Consider the following 13,866-nt stretch of genomic DNA (forward strand, 5'->3'; position numbering starts at 1 on the left):
GAAGTGAACTTGTGACTGTGTGCCCCTGTGACTGGAGAACACTTGGAACACACCCCATTCTTCTTCAGAGCTGCTGCCATTAGCCACTGACAGATTTCCCTGCCACTGCACTCTTCCTCTTCATTCTGTCATCAGATGAGCTTAAAAATCCCCACAACCACAGAAATGTCAAGCTCCCATCTTATGTGCCTACCCTCTCCTCAACTAAACAATAGACAAACAGGGAGTTTGCTGCCTGGATTGGTGTTCAAAGCCTCCTTCCATTTGCCTTATACTCTGCTCTAGCTGTATCTGCTAACTCCTTTACTTGAATCTTCTCTTTCAGTAAATGCAGCTCATTCACTTTTCATGAATGTCTATTTCCACCACTGAGAGTTGGCTGTCATTCAGCTTGCTTCTGGCTACCTCGCCTTCTTTCTGCCCCCAGTCCTCCATTGTGGTTGGTTAGAAACGTGGGTTCAAGTCCTGGCTCAGCCACTTTCTAGCTAAAGAATTTTGAGCAAATTACTTATCTTCCTGCATTTCAATATTCTTATTTGTAAAACAGGGAAAAATATAGTACTTCCCTCCAGGGTTACTGTGAGGATTCAAAAAAATAATGCGTGTAAAATACCTAGCTTGTAAAACGTATCTTCTATGTGCTAACTATTGCTATTGTTAAGATTATTTTCGTTAGTATTGTTGTGGCAACAGTTCATGAAACAATCTAACAGTATGAATCAGGAGATTTGTATTTTGCTCCTCTTTCAAAACTAGCTTTGTGACATTAGGAAAGTCCACCCTTTCTGGACTACCTTATGTAATCTAACTTTTTTCCTTCTGAATTCTGTGATTACTTCTTCCTTTGAAATTTTATAAACGTCACATGCTACTCATGTGACAGTTGTCCATCTTGTATTATTATAGTTTTTCTCATACATGCCCTGTATATGGAAAACTAACCCACCCAGATGATGTGGGTAGAGGCTATCCTTAGCACTAACCATGACTCGTAGAGGATCCCCAGTAATAAAATACCATGTTTATTAAGTTCTTGCTATAGGCCAGGCATTTTGCATTCCTGATATCATTCAATGGTGGTATCATTATCTCCATTTTACAGATGAAGATACTGAGGCTCATGTAAACTTAAGGAACTTGCCTAAAATCATCCAACTCATGGTAACAGAGGCAAGGTTTGAACCTCTATAGCCTGACTTCAGAGCTCACCTACTCAACTTCTCAGCTATTCACTTTCCTTTGGGCTGCCTTCTTCAACAAAGGTATCATGTTGATAGTGAACACCTTCACCCTTTTGCCTTTCAGTCCTACATAGCTGTTTTTCATGGAGTGGAAAAATCTGCAGGTGCAAAGGATGCCCGGGTCTGCAGCTTGGTGATAACAAATAAACAATAGAACAAAGGATTCAGAGTATACCATCTCCCCATTGTTGTTGCCAGTCCTCTATGCTGCCTGGAAAAGTGAATGCAATTTACTGTAGCCCAGGAAGAGTTATTTCTGGCAAAACTGTTGGTGTTAACTCTGTTATGTTAAGGTAGAAAGAAGAGGGATCATGCCTTATCTGATCAATTATCTGGAAGTGTGGTGGAGGTAGCAGGAGTAAAGAAAAGGGAAAAAAGAGAAGCAGAGTGAGCCATGCTTATAAGTTAACATTCTTCCAAAAGTGGAACCCCCCCACCCCTCTCCTAAAACACACACACACGCACACCTCACTTGCATTCGCACTTGCTTCTTTGAATGTCCTTTGCCATGTGGCTTAACCTCTCCAAGTCTCATTTCCATTTATGCAATGAGCGTAATAATACCATCTTCAATGGCTAGTTGAGGGGTTAAGTGAGTACCTTAGCACAATGCTTGGTATGTCGCTAGGAATTAATAAATCTTGCATATTAAAAATCAAAGTTTGAAATTGTGCTTGCTTCAACAGCACATATACTAAAATTGGAACGGTACAGACAAGATTAGCATGGCCCCTGTGCAAGGATACCATGCAAATTCATGAAGCATTCTATATTTTTTAAAATGAAAAAAAAAGCTCGAAATCACAGGTGGCAGAAAGCTATAGCTGCTTGAAATGCAAACACAGAACAAACAAAAAACAGAGACCCTCGAAAAACTATTGGATTGGAGCTGCTAACATTTATTTTATTTCTGCCTGCTTTAATGCCCTGTCACTATGCTCCAGGCTCACCCTATCCCCCACCAATCTGAAGCATTTTAACTTTCACTTTTATCATTTTATCCTTTCTTGGTCTCAGTTTGATGATAAAATGGAAATACTTCCAAGACATAGGGCACCTGGAACATTTTTGGTTCCTAAGGAGAATATTGAAGAGAATATATATAGCAGATAGTTTTAAATGCAAATCTCCTCTCATCTCCTCCTCCAAATTGAAAAATGATTTTTCATGATTTGCTATTTTTCTCCCATGCCTCCCTGGATAAATTTTTCACATCTTACTAAATCACCAAATTAACATACCAACTAGTCTAAAACTAAATGCAAACAGATATGATCTGAATATACATTTCAGCATTTCCTGTATGTGCATAAATAAAGTAAATAATCTTGCATATGCAAACCTGATCATTAGTTAGTAATAAAATCCGGATCAAGAAATTACAAAATGGAATTTTTCCATTCAACTAAAAAAATGTTTTTGCCAATAATGTTACTTCTGTTTTTTTGATCTGCCTTTGCTTTTCAGAATAGATTTGATATGGATAGGTCTTTAAGAAGACCACAAAACTCTGAAGAATTGCCATTTTGCATTGAACAGAACCAATTGGAACAGAACCAAAATTGGAGTTCTGTGGAAAGTTCATATGATTCCAGGGTCAGATCTAAGGTTCATTGACTCTTTTGGTTCAAAACATTATCCTTGTAGAAATTTGCATATAAATATGCTTAACAAAATATCTCCAGAAAATATCTGTAAAAGTGAGAGAGTTGAAATAGATGATTTAAAATAATTTTACAGTGGGGGTGTGGTGGCTCATGCCTGTAATTCCAGCATTTTGGGAGGCTGAGGCAGGAGGATTGCCTGAGCCCAGGAGCTTGAGACCAGTCTAGGCAAAATAGCAAGAATTTGTTTTTACCAAAAAAAAAAAAAACCACCAAAAAACAAAAAAAAAACCTGCTGGGCACAGTGGTTTGTGCCTGTTGGCCCAGCTACTTAGGAAGCTGAGTTAGGAAGATTGCTTGAGCCCAGGAGTTCAAGGCTGTGGTGAGCTGTGATCATGCCACTGCACTCCAGCCTGGGCAACAGAGTGAGACCCTTACTCAGAAAAGAAAAAAAAAAAAGAAAAAGAAACAAACATTAGTGATTTCCAGAGTGTTAAGGGAAAGCTTTACGGTGAAAATATTTATAACGATTGGTGTGCACTTACATTAAGTACTTCCGTGTAATATCTTGTTTAATTCCTTCAACTTCCCTCAGAGACAGATATTGTATTTCATATATACACAATTTATAATTATACACATAAAGTAACTGAGGCACTGAAAGGTAAGATATTTCCCAAAGGTCATTCATCTAGTAAGCAGCAGAAATTCAGCCCGCATTTGTTGCCTTCAAAGCACATGCTAGGAAATGCCATCACAGATTTTTGCTACATCTCTACCAACCCTCATAAAGTCAGTATCCCATTTTCCTGTCAAAAGGACAAGTATCCAGTCAGGCTCAGTAGCTCAACCTGTAATCCCGCGCCTTTGGGAGGCTGAGGTGAGTGGATTGCCTGAGCCCGCGGGTTCGAGACCCGCCTGGTCAGGCGAGACCTCATCTCTACAATAAAGCAAAAAATCAGCCGGGCGTGGTAGCGCAAGCCTGTAATTCCAGCTACTTGGAAGGCTGAGGCGGAAGGATCGCCGGAGCACAGTGGGTCGAGGCTGCGGTGGCCGGGAGCGGCCACTGCACTCCAGTCTGGGTGACAGAGTGAGACTCCGACTCAAAAAAAAAAAAAAGGACAAGTATCCGAGTTGGGCCTGCAGTTACCCAATGATGGCAAGATAATATGCCTCATCTCTTACTGCTGTGCTATGGATTCAAATATACTTTCTTAACTTCTCATTTACTAGAGTCACCTCCATGTTACCAGACACATTTTTTCCTTACCAGAAAATGGTGTTATTGATCCAGAAAGGCCTTTAGCGCCTGCCAGAAAATAGTTTCCTTCCTTCTTTTCTTTTGGTGGCATCTATGCCATTGTAGCCCAGAGTCTCTGGTGTGCAGTTGGCAGGATCATAATCCCCTGGGAGGAGAGTTTTCGTTTCTCTGGACAACCTGTGGTTAAAGGGACAGCAACTTATAAGACACAGCTGGGAGGAGAGAAAGGAAGTTGCAGTTGGAAAGAGGAGTTGCAGGAGCGACCTCCTCTTATGGGTCAGTGCCAAACAATGGCTAAGCCCCAGTGCGTTCGTGGATAATTCTCATTCATGAAGCTAAAGGTGCAGAGGTCCACCCTGTTCAAGTGGCCCGTTATTAGAGTCTCTTGGTTTAATTATCGAGTAGCCCAGGACATTGACATACTCCATTCTTGTGGCATAACTGGATCTGGCCTGTGGCAAACCTACCAAAGTAGTACAACCAAAGAAATCATATCTGAACCTTCAACTCGCTGTTTAGAGGAAATTTTGAGAAATCCTCCAAACTCCTGCCTCTTTTTAGCACCTACTCCCTGCCCTGCCACTCCTGGATGTCTGTCCTCATGTTATCTCAATTGCAAATCATGTTGAGACAATGCCGTTGACAGGTTTGAACATAAATTTTGTCTGCCTATGCCTTTGTGGAAGTCAGGTGCTGGCAACAGGGATTGAGTTTTACAAAGTCTGTGCCTAGATATTGCTTGTTGGTGACAGTGACAGTGACAGTAGTCAGAGTGACAGTTTTTTTTTTTTTTTTGAGTTGGGAGTCTCACTCTGTTGTCCAGACTGGAGTGCAGTGGCTGCTCCCGGCCACTGCAGCCTCGAACTGGGCTCTGGCGATCCTTCCACCTCAGCCTTCCAAGTAGCTGGAACTACAGGCGCGCGCTACCACGCCCGGCTAATTTTTGACTTATTGTAGAGATGAGGTCTTGCCAAATTGCCCAGACGGGTCTCCAACCTGCGGGCTCAGGCAATCCACTCATCTCAGCCTCCCAAAGCGTGGGATTACGGCTGAGCCACCGAGCTCGGCTTGGAGTGGCAGTTTTCACCTTAAAAGTTTATTGGTACCCCCACATGATATCTGGAAGAGAGTATGGGCTCAGATATGGGCTCAGATATGAAGAGGGCTTCTTGGTCTCCTAATAAATGAAGGTTGAGGCTAAGCTCAGTATGATAGGCTGTCCCTTCTAAAGACATCCAGGTCCTAATATCCAGAACTTGTGAATGTGTACCTTAAATGGCAAAAGGGACTTTGCACATGTGACTAAATTGAGGATTTTAATATAGGGAGATTATCCCGTATTATCTGGGTGGGTCCAATGTAATCACACAAGTTTTTATAAGAGGAAGGCTGGAGGTCAGATGCAGTGCCTCAGCGTGTAATCCCAGCACTTTGGGAGGCCAAGGCAAGAGGATTGCCTGTGCCCGGGGGTTCGAGACCAGCCTGGGCAACTTGGTGAGACCCCCATCTCTGCAATAAACCACAAAAACTAGCTAGGCATGATGGTGTGCATCTATAGTTCCAGCAACTTTTAAAGCTGAGGCAGAAGGATTGCCTAAGCTCAGTAGGTGGAGGCTGCAGTGGCTGTGAACATGCCACTGCACTTTAGTCTGGGCGACACAAGTGAGACTCCAACTCCAAAAAAAAAAAGGCTGGACCAGGCGTGGTGACTCATGCCTGTAATTCTAGCACTGTAGGGGCCAAGGCAGGAGGATTGCTTGAGTCCAGGAGTTGAAGACCAGTATAGGCAATATAGTGAGAACTTGTCTCTACAAAAAATAAAAAATTAGTCGGGCATGGTGGTGCTTGCCTGTAGTCCCAGCTACTTGGGAGGTTGAGGCAGAAGGATCACCTGCGTTTGGGAGGTTGACGCTGCGGTGAGCCACAAGTGTTCCACTGCACTTCAGCCTGGGTGGCAGAGACCCTGACACAAAACAACAACAACAAAAAAAGAGTCACCAATTCTCAGCACCCAAAGTAGAACAAACTCCTTCCATCAAGGGCTCTTGATCAACCCTGGGGAAGTCATGAGGCCAGGAATTCTCAAACAATTGATAAATAAATCTACCGTCTTTTTTTTTTTTTTTTAAGAAGAAGACTGGAGGGTTTGTGAAGGAGATGTAATGATTCTATGCCACTGACGTTGAAGGTTCGGGGAGAGGCCACGAGTCAAAGAATACAGGTGACTTTTAGAAGCTGGAAAAGACAAGGAAATGCAGTCTTGCCTTGAACCTTCAGAAGACATACAGGCTTGCTGACACCTTGATTTTAGCGTAGTGAAACTAACTTTAGGATTCTGACCTTCAGAACTGTAAGATGATACATTAATATAGTTCTAAACTATTAGGTTTGTTGTAACTTATTACAATAGCAATAGGAAACTAATACACTCAAGGACTGCAATAGCAAGAGATCAACAGCTATTAAATTAATGACCTGTCTAAAAGCAGGTATCTTGCTGCCCAGGTATGAAGCCTATAGATTGTTGGATTGTGAGGCTAGATGAGTCTTTGAACTCCCGACCTCAAGTAATCCTCTTGCCTCAGCCTCACAAAGTGCTGAGATTACAGATGTGAACCACCTTGTGGTGGAAGGCCAGGGGGGTCAGCGTGTCATATGGCCAGAGCAGGAGCAAGTGAGAGATGAGGAGATGCCAGCTTGTTAAATAACTAACCCTTGTGAGAACTGATAGAGCAAAAACTCACTCATTACCACAAGAATGTCACCAAGTCATTCATGAGGATTTGCTCCATGATCCAATCACCTCCCACTATGCCCTACCTCCAGCGCTGGGGATCACATTTCCACATGAGATTTGGAGGGGACAGCCATCCAAGCGATATCATTTCACTTTACTGATAAGGAAATTGAGCCCTGGGAGGAGGGGTGACTTGATGGGATTCATGACAGGTTGGTGGCAGAAATGGAGCCCAGTTCTTTTGCCTCCAGATCCAGGCCCACCAAGACCTTGCTGCTCCATGACTCTGTAACCACTATGGCCACATGTGGTTTTTTTCTACCCTGAGAAATGTAAGGATGGCCATCATCAATAACAAAAAACAACAGATGCTGGAGAGGATGCTGGGAAAAGGGTACACTTCTACACTGTTGGTGGGAGTGTAAACTAGTACAACCTCTGTGGAAAACAGTTTGGTGATTCCGAAAAGATCTAAAAATTGACCTCCCATACGACCCCGCAATCCCCCTACTGGGAAAATCCCCCTACTGGGAAAATCCCAGTACTGGAGGAGGTCAAATCACTCTGTGAAAAAGATACCTGTACATGCATGTTTATTGCAGTATTATTCACAATAGCAAAAACAAGGAACCAACTGTGCTGCCCATCGAAAGAGGACTGGATAAAAAAATATGTGTTACATATACACGATGGAATATTATGCAGCCATAAAGTAAGACAAAATTATGAACTTTGCAGCAACTTGGATGGACTTAGAGGTTATAATACAGAGTGATCTACCACAGAAACAAAGAACTGTGTATCACATGTTCTCATAAGTGGACCCTGAACAACTTTCATAATAGTATAAGAAAGGGATTGGTAGTAGTGGGAAACTGCTGGGGTGGGGGGCACAGCTCATCAATAAGGGTGCCTGCACAACGAACATTTATATACCTGACCCTAAATATTTAAAATTAAAAAATTTTTTAAAAAGAAACAAACCGAGAAGTGATCAATAGAGCATAAATTGTCCTTTTCCTATGTTTTCTCAGCACCTTGAACATCTCTGCCTTCCGAGGAGTCCAGCAGGGTAACAACAAAATGGTGCTTTACATGGTTCAGCATCTATTGGTTCTGATGGAAATTATACTCTACTGGGGAAAAAAAAAACCACATGGATTTTGGAATCAGATTGACCTCGTCTCAAGTCTTGCTCGCTAGCACAGTGATTCCAGGCAAGACACTTGGGCTGTTTGCGACTCAGAAAATAATTTGAGCCACCTCATTAAAATTGCTGTGGTTGGGTACCTGCATAATCAACGTTTGTATACCTGACCCTGAATTGTACCCCACATCTTTTTTTTTTGAGTTGGAGTCTCACTCTGTCACCCAGACTGGAGTGCAGTGGTCGCTCCCGGCCACCGCAGCCTCGAACCACTGGGCTTCGGCGATCCTTCCGCCTCAGCCTTCCAAGTAGCTGGAGCTACAGGCACGCGCTACCACACCCAGCTGATTTTTTGATTTATTGTAGAGATGAGGTCTCACCAAGTTGCCCAGGCGGGTCTTGAACCTGCGGGCTCAGGCAGTCCACTCACCTCAGCCTCCCAAGGCGCGGGATTACAGGCTGAGCCACCGAGCCCGGCTTGTACCCCACATCTTTAAAATAAAAAAATTAAAATTAAAAACAATTGCTCAAGTTGTGCAGAATAAGTAAAGCACCTGGCAGGTAGCACAGGCCCAACCAGTGTTAATTAGGCCCCACCTTCCCTTGTACTCTCATTCCTGATAGGGCCTCAGAAACAATAGAGCCAGCTGAGCTGGTTGGGGGGCTTTTTGGAGTAGGCAATATAGTGAGATGGATGGCCTTTAGAGGATAGCAAGACTATGAGTAGGTAGAAAGTTGAGTTTTGAGGCATCTGAGAGGGACTACAACCTGGATAAAGACAGGAAGTACTAAGGAGCAGGCCCAGTAAGGGATGGTAATTTTCTTTTTTTTTGAGTTGGAGTCTCATTCCGTCACCCAGGTTGGAGAGCAGTGGCACGCTCACAGCCACTGCAGCCTCAACCTGCTGGGCTCAGGCGATCTTTCCGCCTTAACCTTCCAAAGTAGCTGGAACTACAGGCATGTGCCACCACACCCGGCTAATTTTTTGATTTATCATAGAGATGAGGTCACGCCAAGTTGCCCAGGCTGGTCTCAAACCCATGGGCTCAGGCAATCCTCTCACCTTGGCCTCCCAAAGTACTGGGATTATAGGCATGAGCCACCGCACCCGGCCAAGGGATGGTAAACTGACAAGTTTCTGGAGCAAAACTCTGTATTGGGGTATAGTGGATGAGAAAGTGGAAAAGACAGGTTATGGAGACTCTCAGATGCCAGGCAAAGAAGCGTTGACTTTATTCTGTAGCTAGTGGGGGAGACACTGATAATTTCAAGTTTTTAAGCAGTAGCAGCAATGGCAACAATTCATTATTAATTTATTTCTAGTCTATCTTAACAACTCATACAAGATGAAACATAAGGAAATTACTAGAGAGGTGCACATTTGGCTCTAGTGAGCTGGTCAGAGCTGGCTCCAGCACACCACTGCCAAGAATCTTCCTTCTCATCATAAAAAGAAACTCATGACATGCTGTTGTAGTGGGAAGACAGAGAGATCATGACACTGAGACTATTATAGGAAGTGGCACTTTATTATGCTGGCGGGCCCGGCGGGCTTTGAGGGGCTAATGCGTCCAAACTGAGCCCCGCAGAACGGGAGAAGCGAGGTCTTAAACCTTCATTTAGGTAAGGAAGGGGGGTCGTGTTGAGCAATTACACATCTCCTTTGGAATTTACAAGGTGGTGTTCAGAAAAATCAGATCTTTCAAAAAACAAATGGTTTCCAGGAACTGCAGAGTTATAAACCTTCAACTTCAGAAGAGGGGTTTGGGATAAGTCTGTGAATTAGTTACTCTTTTGCATTTCCATGGGAGCCATCAGTCTCTAGCCATTTGGCCTTTTCAAACAAAACCAGCCTGGCGGGTCTTTAGAGCTTGCCACTTGGCTTTCAAAAGGAAATACCTTCAACTGCTACCAACCTCTCTCCTGCCACATCACTGTAACACATAGTCCTAGTTTTATGTCTTTCTCTGGTGTTGGGTCTTCCTAATTTTTTTTATAACCCAAGGTCTCTCTCTGTTGCTCAGGCTGGGGTGCAGCAGTGTGATAATAACTCACTAAAGCCTCGAACCCCTGGGCTCAAGTGATCCTTCTTGCCTCAGCTTCCCTTGTATCTGGGATTACAGGTACACACGACTCCTGGCTACTCAGAAAAAATTTTTTTTGTATAAACAAGGTCTTGCTCTGTTGCCCAAGCTGGTATCAGATTTCTGGCTTCAAGTGATCATCCCACCTCAGTCTCCCAAAGTGCCAGTATTACAGGCATAAGCCACACGGCCTCCCTAAATTTTTAACACAACAGGCCTGGCCATGGCCTGATGCACTATAATTCCAATAATGAAAAGCCATATGCAGTAAATTAAAAAAAAAAACTTGGGGGGAATATACTAAAATGTTAACAATGATATGTATAAGTAGTTGAATTATGGATGACTTTCATTTTATTTCTTATATTTTCCAAAGTTGTACACATTTTTTACCATGGGCGTGCATTATATTTTTATAACCAGAAAAATGTACAAATTATTTCTAGTGGGCATGAAATATTCAGTTATATACTCAGATAAGTGAAAAATATAATTTCATTTCTTTGTAATAGTACTGCAACCTTTGAGACAGAGCAGGGATGGGACTTGGCCTCCCTCACATATTTTAACTAGACTGAACCAACATTCTAACTGGAGTTATCCTACAGACCACAGTCTTAAAAAAACCCATTAAAATAAATGTTTCACCATAAATCTTGTGACAATATATTTTGCTTGTGACAATAGCCCCTTGTCCATCCCTCTCCTGCGTGTGCACAAGGACCAGAGTGTCTGATTGCTTCATTATAATACTAAAATCCCCACCCCAGGTGCAGTTCATCCACCAGTTTTTGTGCATGCAACCTGTGAAGAAGTAGGAACCTACAACACGCTTGTGCAGCTAGAACCCCTCCCTAATCCCTTGCACCTCTCCTCTTATCTAATAAGAGGCCCCAGACAACACCTTTCAGGGAGCTAGCAGGAGAGCTCTTCCTCCTGAGCTGCCTCCCTTGTACAAGCCCCCAATAAAGTCTTGTCTGAGAATGTTTGGCCTCATGTCAATTTCTATTACATGAGAGCCTAAAAACCTATAGGTAACATATTTTTTGGTGACTCTGTCGGGACTGCAAGAAGAGTTAGGGCTTTTTACCACTTTCTGGGATTGTCGGAGTCAACGGATTACCTGACAGGACCCCCTTCACAGATGACAAGAGGCCTCATCAACTTTTTTGCTTCGTGATGCCTTGGGTGGACTAATCACCCAGTGGGCAGCAGGACAGGTTGTACCTTCCCTACCTGCCCCCTGCAAGAAAAATGACTGCTGGTGCTTTGGCTTTCAATTTTGTATTTCTATTTACAACCCCTTGGCACTTTCTTTCTCTCTGCCACTCCTTGTGGGGGCAGAGGCGGGTGATCTTTTTTTGATGTTTTATCCTTCTGAATGTGTAGTCCTGTCAGTTCTGTATGTTGTCTTTGTAAAAAAAATTAACAGTACGTGAGTCCAATCGTGTGTAACACCTCAATTGTTGTCTCTCAGTTACCACGGAGTATGGGCTCCAAGTCAGCAGGACTTGGATCTGGTATAAGATTGAGGATTTTGATAAAAAGGACTATATCCTAAGGAAGGTCAAGGAAAATACAGAAAGCCTCATGGCCATAAATCCCTGCCACACTATCTTCTGAGTGGGCAGACCAAGACCCTTAGTGGGATTTTAAAGATGCTATTGACAAGGCATAGGCCATTTCGTTACCTGCCTGTAAAAGCAATAAGAAATGCATCATAATAAAGTCTGTAAACTATGATAGGGTTAGGGAGATTACTCAGGAGAAAGAGAAAAACCCAGAGGGTTTCCTCAGGAGTCTCTGAAGCTTCACTTATCAAGTACAATGTGCACAGGTGGAGGTGGTGGTACATTTAAAGTCCAGACTTCTTTACCACCATATAATGCATCCATGTAACTCCAAACTATTTGTACCCCCTAAAGCTATTGTAGTTAAAAAAAAATACACCAACACTGACCCAGAGCCAGCAATAGGCAGGGCAATACTTGCCATACATTTATTACTTAGTCTGCTCCAGATATTAGAAGAAAGTTACAGAAATTGGAGGCAGGACCCTAGAACCAGCTGTGGGCCTTGGTGGAGGAGGCCTTTAAGACTTTCAAAAAAAAGAGACAGGACAGAAAAGTTAATCAAGATAAGAGTTTGGTCAAGAAAGTGCAGTCATTGGCTGCCACAATTAATACACTGCCTCAGGGTGATCCTAGAGGCCCAAAAGACCAGGCAGCCAAATGCCACAGGCTGCCTGCCCTGTCTCTACGTGGCCTGCTGGCCCTCTCCAGCTGTGACTACGTGGTAAAGGGAAATAACAGACCTAAAGTAAGGCCTACAGTAAGGCAGTTTACTTTCCCTCTGGCTTGCAAGAGGCCGGGTCTAGTATGATTACTCATTCTCATATGTCCCTAAATGTCCTGCCACATTATTAAGTAGAGACTTATTAAGTGAAATTAGAGCTACCACTTCCCCTAGAAGGCAAAAACTTCAGGTTAAAGCAGAGCCAAAAGGAAATTTTAAAAAATCTGCTTATGAGCACTCAGTCAGGAGATTAAAACCCTAAACATTCCCCCAATAAATCAAGGATACAATACTCCCTCAAACCTGAGGCACTAAGGGGGATTCAACCATTGCTATGCACATTTTTAAAACACAGAGAAGTCCAAAGCCATACCAGATTTTTTTTAGGACTCCAGCTAGTTACATATTATGGTCTGTTTTTGTGCATATTTTCAGCTGATGGTCACATTACAGTAAGAAAAAAATCCAGAGCTCAATTAACTTACAACTAACTATAGGGTTAAATAGCCTAAAGCTTTCTATTTTTCTCTTTTCTGCCTGCTTTGAATCTGCTGGGGGGTTTTTTGTTTTGGGGGTTTTTTTTGAGTTGAAGTCTCACTCTGTTGCCCTGGCTGGAGTGCAGTGGAATGCTCACGGCCACCCCAGTGTCAACCTGCTGGGCTCTGGCGATCCTTCCACCTCAGCCTTCCAAGTAGCCAGAACTACAGGAGTGTACTATAACACACGGTTAATTTTTGATTTATTGTAGAGACGAGGTCTCGCCAAGTTGCCCAGGCTCGTCTTAAACCCCTGAGTTTAGACAATCCTCTCACCTCCACCTCCCAAAGTGCTGAGATTACAGGTGTGAGCCACTGCGTCCGGCTGAATCTGCTATTATTAAGTTACTAGTGTTAAGGTTACTTAGAGATTTTGTTTTTCTTTACCCAAATTTTGATCCACAGCTTATTAGATTACTTATCAGGGTAAACAAGGTTTAGCCATGTAAACAAGTTCCAAATGTTTCAGAGAGATACAATTTAGATTCTGCTATCTTTTTTTTTTAATCAATATTTTTTATTACGATGTTGTGGGGTACAGTTAAGTGTTAGGTATACAAATCCATTTCATTCAGGCACCCTGTCTATAAGAGGTTTGCCCGTCCCCAGACAGATATTTGCTACCATTAATCCCATCTCCCTACCCCCCCATAGTTTCCCACTACTGTCAGTCATTTTCATATAGTATTACATTGGATGTTCAAGGTCCATTATATGAGTGAGAACATGTGATACTCGGATCTTTGTTTTTGTGAGAGGTCACTCAGTATTATAGACACTAGTTCCATCCAGGTTGCTGCAAAATTCATGATTTTGTTCTTTTTTATGGCTGCGTAGTATTCCATCGTGTATATGTACCACATTTTTTTAATCCAGTCCTCTTTTGATGGGCAGCATGGTTGCTTCCAGGTTCTTGCTATTGTGAACAACGCTGCGATAAACATACGTGTGCAGGTATCTG

The sequence above is a fragment of the Carlito syrichta genome, unplaced genomic scaffold (assembly GCF_000164805.1).
Source record: "Carlito syrichta isolate Samal-C Ts95f unplaced genomic scaffold, Tarsius_syrichta-2.0.1 Scaffold305142, whole genome shotgun sequence".
NCBI lineage: Eukaryota > Metazoa > Chordata > Mammalia > Primates > Tarsiidae > Carlito > Carlito syrichta.